The sequence below is a fragment of the Carassius auratus genome, chromosome 20, assembly GCF_003368295.1.
Source record: "Carassius auratus strain Wakin chromosome 20, ASM336829v1, whole genome shotgun sequence".
Lineage (NCBI taxonomy): Eukaryota > Metazoa > Chordata > Actinopteri > Cypriniformes > Cyprinidae > Carassius > Carassius auratus.
Genome location: NC_039262.1, coordinates 20,517,749 through 20,528,294, shown reverse-complemented (window position 1 = coordinate 20,528,294; position 10,546 = coordinate 20,517,749).

Genomic DNA, 10,546 nt, shown 5'->3' with positions numbered 1-10,546 from the left:
GACAGAAGTAAACTAGATGCATTTCAATCTCTGCTCTGAATCTCGGGTGAAAATTGCCATTTGGCCCCTCTCCAAAAAATAGTGGATTACTCACTAAATATAAATCCATGACTAACTGTAGCGAGCGAGGGCGTATTTTAGGGAGGTCTGCAGCTGGAGAGTTAGGAGACAAACAGTGAGTAAGCAGGTCAAATGCAAATGACAGACAACTGTGTCCCGTTCCAGTAACTGGTGTGGACGAACCACATAAAGAGGCCTGGGAATGAGAAGGCAGGGGAGAGGGACAGATTGATGACATGGGACCTCTGGTTGAGTTGACACAGAATGACCCATATAGAAGGTAATTTTGTGTCTTAAATACAAACACCATTAAAGGGTTAGTTCACCCAAAAATCTAAATTATGTAATTAATAACACCCTCATATCGTTCCAAACCCATGAGACCTCCGTTTATCTTCAGAACACGGTTTAAGATATTTTAGATTAAGTCCGAGAGCTCTCAGTCCCTCCATTGAAAGTGTGTGTACGGTCTACTGTCCATGTCCAGAAAGGTAAGAAAAACATCATCAAATTAGTCCATGTGGCATCAGAGGGTCAGTTAGAATATTTTGAAGCATCGAAAACACATTTTGGTCCAAAAATAGCAAAAACTACGACTTTATTCAGCAATGTCTTCTCTTCTGTGTCTGTTTTGAGAGAGTTCAAAACACTGCAGTTTAGTTTGCGAACGAATCACTCGATGTAACCGGATCTTTTTGAACCAGTTCACCAAATCGAACTGAATCGTTTTAAACGGTTTGCATCTCCAATACGCATTAATCTACAAATGACTTAAGCTGTTTACTTTTTTAATGTGGCTGACACCCCCTCTGAGTTAACCCTTATGCGTAGTTGGGGACGTTTTCGTCCACTAGGGGGTAAAGTTGAGTCTTATTTTGCCCACAACTTTCTCTGGTAGAACAATTTCTTCTTGAAATTTTTCAAAAACTTAACGGTACACTCTGGGCAAATTCACTACCCTTTCGTTATGTTCGTGGATTAAAACATCCACTAAATTAAACTGCTGTAAAAATGTATCAGATAATTTTTTTTTTTTTTTTTTTTTTTTTGCACAAATCTATTAATCAACCTCAGTCCTGATTAAAACTACCAAATGTTTAAAAAAAAATCCAAGATTTTAACTCTTTAATTACCGAGTTCATAAATGATGTCACTGATTTGGGAGAAGAAAAAAAAACCACTAAAAATTACATATTTTCAATTTAAAATTGTGGACTAGATATTTTTTTACCTTTTATTACTGTCTTGGGCATCTCACAGATTAGCAACAAGATTGGCTTTGATGCATTGTTAGTTTTTGTGCAACTTTAGATTTAAAATTTTTTCCCTAATTTGTTGTTGGTGGTTGTTTTTGCCACATTGACTTCCATTATAATGACATTTTTTGATTGCAAAGCCATGACACCATATAATCATGCATTCTTGATTGTTTGTGGTTTTCCCTTTTGGGAAGAGGTAAAATTTGTTATTTTTACAATTGATCACTAGGTGGGACCATTAACCCTTTAGATAGGTCTGTGCAAAAAAAAAAAAAAAGGCTTAGTTTCTGGCTTGTATATGGAGTTATATGGCGTATAACAGCAAATTATAGTGTTTGTGTATGTGTGTGTGAGAGAGAGAGAGAGAAAGAGAGGGGTAGAGAGACCTTTGTGCACTTACCTTGATGTATCTGAAAAAATCCAAATACGCACCTCAGCTCTCAGGAGTAAACAATAAAAAATTAAGTGTGTTTATGTACCTGTTGCCTTTTGATGGTGAAAAATACGGATGTTCTTTGTGTCTCGTCTTTTCTTGATGGTAAAGCCAGTTTAAAACCTTAAAATCCTGTAAAAAAATCTACTTTGCATCAAATTTATGAACATAATGTATTATGAACCAAAGCTGCATAATCATTTCTAAAACTTCAGTACAAGTCAAGCCCTTTCTCGTGTTGCTTGCTGCTCTTCTCACCATTAAATGACCAGCACGATGGCATGCAAGTGTTTAAATCCACGTACTTTGCTTTTGATTAGTCTACACTTATCACCACCATCAACAGGCAGCAGGTGCATAAATACACTTTTGTTTACTCCATGTAGTTCTGAGGTGTACATTTTGATTTTCTCAAATACATCAAGGTAAGTGCGCAAAGGTCTCTCTCACACTCTCTCTCTCTTTCTCTCTCACACACACATGCAAACACAATATAATATGCTGTTATACTCCATATAACTCCATAAACACAGGCCTATCTAAAGGGTTAACGGTCCAACCTAGTGATCAACTGTAAAAATAACAAATTTTACCTCTTCCCAAAAGGGAAAACCACAAACAATCAAGAATGCATGATTATATGGTGTCATGGCTTTGCAATCAAAAAATTTAGTTATAATGGAAGTCAATGGGGCAAAAACAGCCAGCAACAACAAATTAGGGTTAAAAAATGTTAATATAATACTGCACAAAAACTAAAAATGCATCAAAGCCAATGTTGCTACTAATCTTTGACATGTCCAAGACAAGTTATAAAAAGGTAAAAAAAAAAAAAAAAAAAAAAAATTCCCCCAAATCAGTGAGATCATTTATGAACTTGGCAATTAAAGAGTTAAAATCTTGGCTTTTTTAAAAAACATTTGGTAGTTTTGATCAGGACTGAAGTTGATTTGATTGAACAGATTTATGCAAAAAAAAATTTGAGACAAAATATGAATCTGACACATTTTTACAGCAGTTTAATTGAGTGGATGTTTTCATCCCGAACATAACAAAAGGGTAGTGAATTTGAACAATGCACAAGGGTTAAAATAAACCAATATCCCGGAATAATTCATGTACTCAAACAGTACACTGACTGAACTGCTGTGAAGAGAGAACTGAAGATGAACACCAAGCCGAGCCAGATAATGAACATAAGATTGAACACTTTAAACACCATTTTTGTGTTCAGGATTTTATTTGAGCCAACACTATTAAGAAGTTTGTTCGACTTGAAGCAGCGCTGTGTAGACCGATCATTGTCGAAGGACATCGAAGTACAGTGAGCTATAGAGAGCAGACGGCTCCTTATGCTTTAGAATCACTGTCGTGGTATTTTGATGCCATACCCTGATCAGTCTGCACAGCGTTGCTTCAAATCAAACACACCTAAAACTAGAGTGCATTAGCATAAGTGGTTGCTTGCTTAATCACAAGTTACAGTCATTACCGTTAGTTACTACCGCCTACTGTTTGCTTAATTGCTATGACTTATGATAGCATTGCAAAACTGATTTTGAGCTACTGATGACACATCGACTGTTCTACCAATGTATTTACAGTGTTTCTGGACCTGGGAACATTTCAGTTGCATTCCTGTCTATGGAGGGTCAGATAGCTCTCGATTTAATAAAAAAATATCTTAATTTGTGTTCTGAAGATGAATGGTCTTACAGGTTTGGAATGACATGAGTATGAGTAATTAATGACAGAATTTTCATTTTGGGTTGAACTAACCCTTTAATATTGCTTTTCACATACATAACATAAAAACCCTAATGTAGATAACCGATAAAAAAAAAAAAAAGAAACAGACTTTTATTGTACATCTCAATGAAAAGCTATCAAAAGTGAAACAACGCTCCCAGGGAATTCTGTTAATGTCAATTGACATTTTTTGATTGTAAATTTTATGATGTTGTTTACATCCAAAAACTGTACACTATTTTACAGTAAAATTACATTGTAAAAATAATTCAGTGTCCCATTAGATTGCCATAGAATTTAAAGCTGACATATCATCTACCAACCAAGGAAACGTGAAAAAGATTAACCCAGTAACTTTGTTTTGGTAAGCCTTTTTCTGCAGGCATCTGAAAAAACTAGCAATCAGATCTGGTGTAATGAATAGTAAAGATCTATTCTGGAAAAGGGGGCGGGGAGCAGCATCTTATTTGCATTTAAAGAGACAGGCACAAAAATAACAGCGTGTTTCTGTTTCCACTCAAAATGGGCATTTTCAAAATGATATAATAAATAATCTGTGGAGTATTTTCATCTGAAACTTTACAGACATATTCTGAGGACACCAGAGACTTATATTACATAATGTAAAAAGGGGCATAATATAGGCCTATGTCACCTTTAGAGTTAAACAGTCTTTTTACAGTTAAAATCAGCCTTTTTTTTCGGTGTAGCAATGTTATTTTTTTTTATTTATTTTTTTTACTTTTTATTGCTATTGTGAAAATAAAAAAAGTGCTCATATAATATATCATTCACTCTTAAAGGGATAGTTCACCCAAAAATGATTACTTACCATCATGTCGATTCAAACACATAAGTACTTCGTTCATCGTGGGGACACTACGAGATATTTTTCATGAAATCCAAGAGCTTTCTGACCCTCGGTAGAAAGCAACGCAACTGAAATGTTCCTAGACCTAGAAACGTAGCAATGGCATCTGTAAAATAAACCATGTGACATCAGAGGTTCAACCATAATTTTACGAAGCTATGATAAATACTTTTTGTTTGCAAATAATTAAAAAAGAATGACTTAACGCTTCTCCTCCTCTTCATCCCATCTGCCGCCATTATGGAGAGTATATGACACATGTGTGTGTTTTGATCTGCACGTGATCTGCACAGAGCTGCTGATACAGAACACATAATTCCAGAAGACCGTAACTCAGCGGAGAAGAATTGTAGAATAAAGTAATAATTCTGTTTTCTTTGCGCACATAAAGTTTCCTCATAGCTTCATAAAATAACAGTTGAAGCTCTGATGTCACATGGACTATTTTTCAGATGTCGTTGCTACGTTTCTAGGTCTGGGAACATTTCCGTTGTGATGCTGTCTATGGAAGGGTCAGAAAGCTCTCGGATTTCATCAAAAATATCTTCATTTGTATTTTCCAAAGATGGACAAAGGTCTTATGGGTTTGGAACGACATTTAAGTGTTTAATAATCATGATTCTAATATTATTTTCATATTTGGACACTGTTTGAGTCCTGGGATCGACTAGCCATCCATCCACCTTGTCTTTGGCAGGGATGGGCTCCAGCAAAACCCTCAACCCAACAGAAGACATTTCATTCTAATTTTGTTAGATCATGTTCAAAGTTGCAGTGATAGCTCAGCCAAAAATAACAATTCTGTCATGATTTACTCACCCCTTCACGTCCTTCTTAACCGTTTAATGTCACTGGGGGGAAAAATGGGCACAGAAATGTGAAATCAGTTGTGAGAACGTTTGTGGTTTAATACTTTGTAATTAACGGAATGTAATTCGTTTATGGTTTTAAGGCGGCTGTATCACCAGCATCATCTCTCTGTCTGTTGGTTTACTGGAAACTTCTGGTGTAAAGTGCAAAAGTAGACTCATGTTTCATGAGGTGCATATCTTTAATCATTTCATATCATCACTGACTAACAGTGAAACCATCGAGAGTTTTGATTGAAAGGTTTTTGGATATTTCTGATGAGCGAGTGTGTCACTTCATTGTTATAAAAAACTCCTCTCTGTCATCTAATCTCATTATCAGATTTGTGTTTGTTTGTTTGCTGGCGAATGCTGTCCTTTAGCTTGGCGATGGGATTTCCAGGGTGCCTGCGATGTTGCACGTGTGGCTAGTGTTGTCTTTGCCATCGCTGCAGTCAGTCTTATCTCTCCCTCCAGTCACCTCTGAACTTGACTGGCTGTCCTAAATATCTTGACACCTCAAACGCGCTTGCTCATCTGAGGCTGTCGGCCTTGACCACCCACCTCTCTGTGGGCTGTGGGAAGGGGGCTTCGCCTGAGATAGCGGCTGATATTGACTAATGAGGTCATTCTCTCAGTAGAGGTGGAGACGAAACACACTGAACAGGGGAAACCCGGGGGTCTGCTGAGAGCCCACTGATGGGAAGTTATCACACAACACACAATACATTTCAGTCACTCACAGGAAAGAGAAAACCGTTTAAACCACTCTTACTTGTTGACATAATTCATTATTTTCTATGTATTTGTAACAATTATTTTAGAGTAATTACCTTTTTTTTTATAAACATTTAATCAAAATTTCAATACTTTGCTTTGTATAGTTTTTTTAAATAATGTAGAAGATTTTAGAACAATTAATAAATGTTTTTTATTTTTTTTTATAATTATTTTCATTAATTATTTCAGAAAATTTTTAAATAACATTTGAAATAATTTGAAGTACTGTTTTAAGCTTATTTTGAAATAGAAAATATATATTTAAAGGAACTTAGGTTTTTTTATTTTCAATAAATTAAAATATTTAGAAATTCTTTGTAATTTGTTTAAATAATTATTATTTTTATTTTAGAATATTTTCACGATGTAAAATTTGAATGAATATATATTTTTTAATATTTAAAGTAATTTTGGAATCATTTTTGAATTTCTTAATAATATGTTGTGCTTGTTTTTAACTAACTAAGTTTATTTCTAAATATTTTGGATATTTGAATGCATGCAGTTTTATTATTTTCAATGAATTATTTTTGAAATGTTTAAAATATTGAATATGTTGAAAATAATTGTTCATTTGACTTTGTTATTGATTTGATTAATGATTATTTCTATTTATATATTTTTTTTAATAATGTCAAATATTTGAATTTGTTTTTTGTTTTTTTCTAAAATAGTTTGAATGCTTTAAGGTTTACAATTTTCAATAATGATTATTCACAGTTAAATCATAGTTTTAAAAAAACTTTTAAAGATTAAAAAACTTAATATTTTTAATATTTATTCAAATGTATTGTTTTTTATTATTGTATATATTCAAAGTATAAATTTAAAATGAAAATCAAACTGAATCATGAAAGAAAACTAAGCGAAACCATTTGTCATTTCAAGTGTTCGTCAAGGTGTCTAAAAGTCTAGACATCCAGTACTGCAGAAGTTTTTATTTATTTAGCAAGATAAGACGAGTGTTTGTAATAATGTAGCTGCACAGACAAAAAAATTTTAGGAGACGGCATTTAGAAATGATTTTTCAGATCTTTGTTCCCAGAAGTGTGCTTATTACAGTAAGAATAGCTGAAGCTAAGGAATCGAGTTCAAGTTTGGAGCATCTGAGTCATGCGAGTCTCACTACAGAATAAACAAACATGTAGTATTCTACCCCGAAACTATATAATCCAGACAAGCGCTTCAAATAGTGGGTCTAAAAGGTCATGCTTTAAAAAAAAAATAGAAAGGAAAAGAAAAAACCTTGAGAAAGTTGATTATTAGTTGTGAAAACCCCCCACAGAGCCTCTATGGCATTGCATATGAAAAAAAAAAGAAATCTCACTGTGTGGTTGTTGTTTTTGTTCTTTCTGGTCACTTGCACTCCAGCTAGTCTGTAATCTGATCATAAAGTGTTTATGATTCACGGCTGAAACAAAAATGAAGAATCTGTGCAGATTGTTTATGTCAACAGCCATGTGTTTAGCACCGTATTAACAAGTTCCTCAAATCTTCTTATTTTAGTAGCATTCTGTGTTTAGGTGAATTTAAACCGTGGAAATCAGCTCAGTGCAAATGAAACCGTAGGATTATCAGAAGTGTTTAACTTTCCTTTTCTTTAAACACCCAGTGAAATGTATTTTACCGACACGGCAGGACATTCTTTTAGAAGAATAGTGAACAGAACAGTTATAAAGATGCTATAAAATGAATCACTGTCATTTAAAACCTGCGTGACTTTTGTTTTAGTGGGTGACAAAAAGAGAAGTTCCGAATAAAGTTTGTGCTTTTCCCAAACATCATAAAAGCAGATGGGGACCGGGGGCTTTCAAGTTACAAAAAAAGCAGGAGAGCATAAATCACAGCACATCAGTGTGAGAGCATCATAAAAAAAAATCCATAAATGTAGTGTGCAGTATTCAAAGAACAGACTGAAATGTGTTATTTTACTCTTAAATCTAGTTTAACAGATTTAGTGTCCGTTTGCGTTTGTTGTACACACAAAACACTTTTGAAATTCTATTATAAATAATTGTGTGTTATAAAATAAAGTCATTCAGTCACTCATATTTGGTTATTAAATAGATTTTTTTGGTTTACTGGACTCAAAGCTTTTAAGTCAGTGAACTTCAGTCAACTGGGAATCATGATCGGTTTTAATTATTATTCTAAAAAAATCACTATATTCAAATATCAAACCACAGTTAAATCATCTGTTTTTAATTTTAGCTGAAAATATATCAGGTTACAGGTGGATGATGTTGCTTTCAGTTTAACATCAGCTGTGATCTGAGTCTTGTGTAGAACAACGGAAAGTTTGTCAGGTTTCTTCAAAAAGTATTTTCAGATTTATTTCCATTCATATTTTTCATCAGATATACCAAAGGAGAAAATATTACAATAACACTTTTACTCAAGAATTTCTTTATCAAGTTATTAGACTTAAGTAAAATGTTAAAAAAAGTTTAAAAAAAAAGTTGTTCATTGGAGTATATTTTACAAGAATGCTTATTCTATTTCAGTATGTTACTTTGTAATTAATAGTGAAATTGACATGCCATTTCTGAGTGAAGATTGTATCTGCACCATCTGTTTATAGTGCAACATCTGTACTTTTTACACCTCTGAACACTGGCGACTGTGCCAAATGTTTCATTCCCATCCCTGAATCACAATGAAAGTCCCCATTAAACATAAATTCACACATCTCTCATTTAGCAGCTCTGTCGTTCTTACCTAATAGGACAATATTGAACATTAGTTACAGGGACAGTCCCTCTGAAGCAACCAGAGATTTGGTGACAACTTTTCAGTTGCCAGTCTTGAATTTCAGAAAGCTCAGTCTGCCCACAGATGTTTATATGCAGCCCATGGTTTAGGTATAACACCTTGTAAATGGATGGATCATTCTGAGCACATAGATTTGGTTTCTATTTGGTGTTTGCTTTTGTTCTCAGTGCGGTACTTCAGTCGTTCACCTGTGTCGCAGAGTTTCAGTGATTCTTTTACAGAAGTAAGAAACACTGTCACTTCGGTCTAGTGTTATCCATGGTTTCGTGACTCTCTCATCATGTCTTGTTTTCATGTTGTGTGCGTGCCTTGTTTATTGTTGTAGCGTGGTGTTCGGATCCCGACACTCATGTCTTGAGTTTCAGTTTTGTGACGGGGTTCGGACACTCACGCTCCATGTCTTGTTGTGGGAGCATTAAGTCTCGAGTTCGTTCGGTCGTGTTTTGTGTAGCATCTTGTCACCTGATTATTAGTTTATTTGCCTCACCTGTGTTTCTCTCATTACCCCTCATTTGCTCCTCTTTTATTCTCCTAATGTTTGCAGTCCTGTGCCAGTTCATCGTCAAATGTTCCCTGGTGTGTCCCTTGTCCTGCCAGCCAGTTTCCAGCTGTGTTTTCCCTAACTGGGTAGATTTAGTTTGTTTAGTTTTGTTTCTGCCGTTAATAAAGCCCTTATCTTCCAATATTGAGTCCTCGTTCCATCCTTTACTCACAACCTTGACAGAAACAATCTGCTTTAAATTGATAGTTTACCCAAAAATTTAAATTAAACCATTATTTACTCACCCCCGAGGCATCCTAGGTGTATAGTATATGACTTTCTTAATTTTAGAAGAATCCAATCAGATTTATATAAAAAAATCGTCCTTGATCTTTTAAGTTTAATGGCAGTCAGCGGGTGTTGCGGTGCATCAGTCCAAAAGAAATGAAATAAAGGGCATCCATCCAAAATAAAAAGTTCTTCACATGGCTCCGGGGGTGAACATCTGTAACACCTGTACCTTCTGTATTGAATCGATGGGTTTTTGTAAGAAAAATATCTGTGTTCAAAACATAATAATCACTTTAATCTAGCTTGCGCTCACTGTTGTACGCAGAAGTAGTTTCGGGCTGATGACTTATGATTTTTTGAAATTAAGATTTATACATCATCTGAAAGCTATAAACTAAACTTTCCATTGATGTATGGTTGGTTGTGATAGGGACATATTTGGCTGAGATAAAACAATTTGAAAATCTGGAATCTGAGGGTGCAAAAAATTCCTTTAAAGCTGTTCACACACACACATGCATACAAAAGTGAAAACAACCATGAAAACTAGCATAGCATTTCATAGAAAACTTAAAAGAATGATTTTGTTTGCTTGCTGTAAATTTGTTTTAGATCATTACACATTAAATTATGAATTGAATAGTTCAGATGCAAAATCCCTCTAAGTGTCTTCTGAAATTTCCTTCTAAAATTAGCATTTTTCTCAGGCCTCTAGGTTTTTGATTTAATTTAATTTTTTTATGGGAATATAAATATCCTAGTCACTGCCCATAAAGTGAAATGACTGAACTTACACCTGACAAACACACAAACAAAAATCAGACTGCACTTCGAAGCTTTTGCATCAGAATTCTTCATTACTCACAAGTCATAATGAGTGGATTGATATGAATCATTATGGACAACACATTCAAAACATAACTGTCATCGATTAACTGGGCTTTCAATCAGCAAGGCATCTGTTTTAGCCTATAGATACAGTTTATACCTGTGAGATAAAAT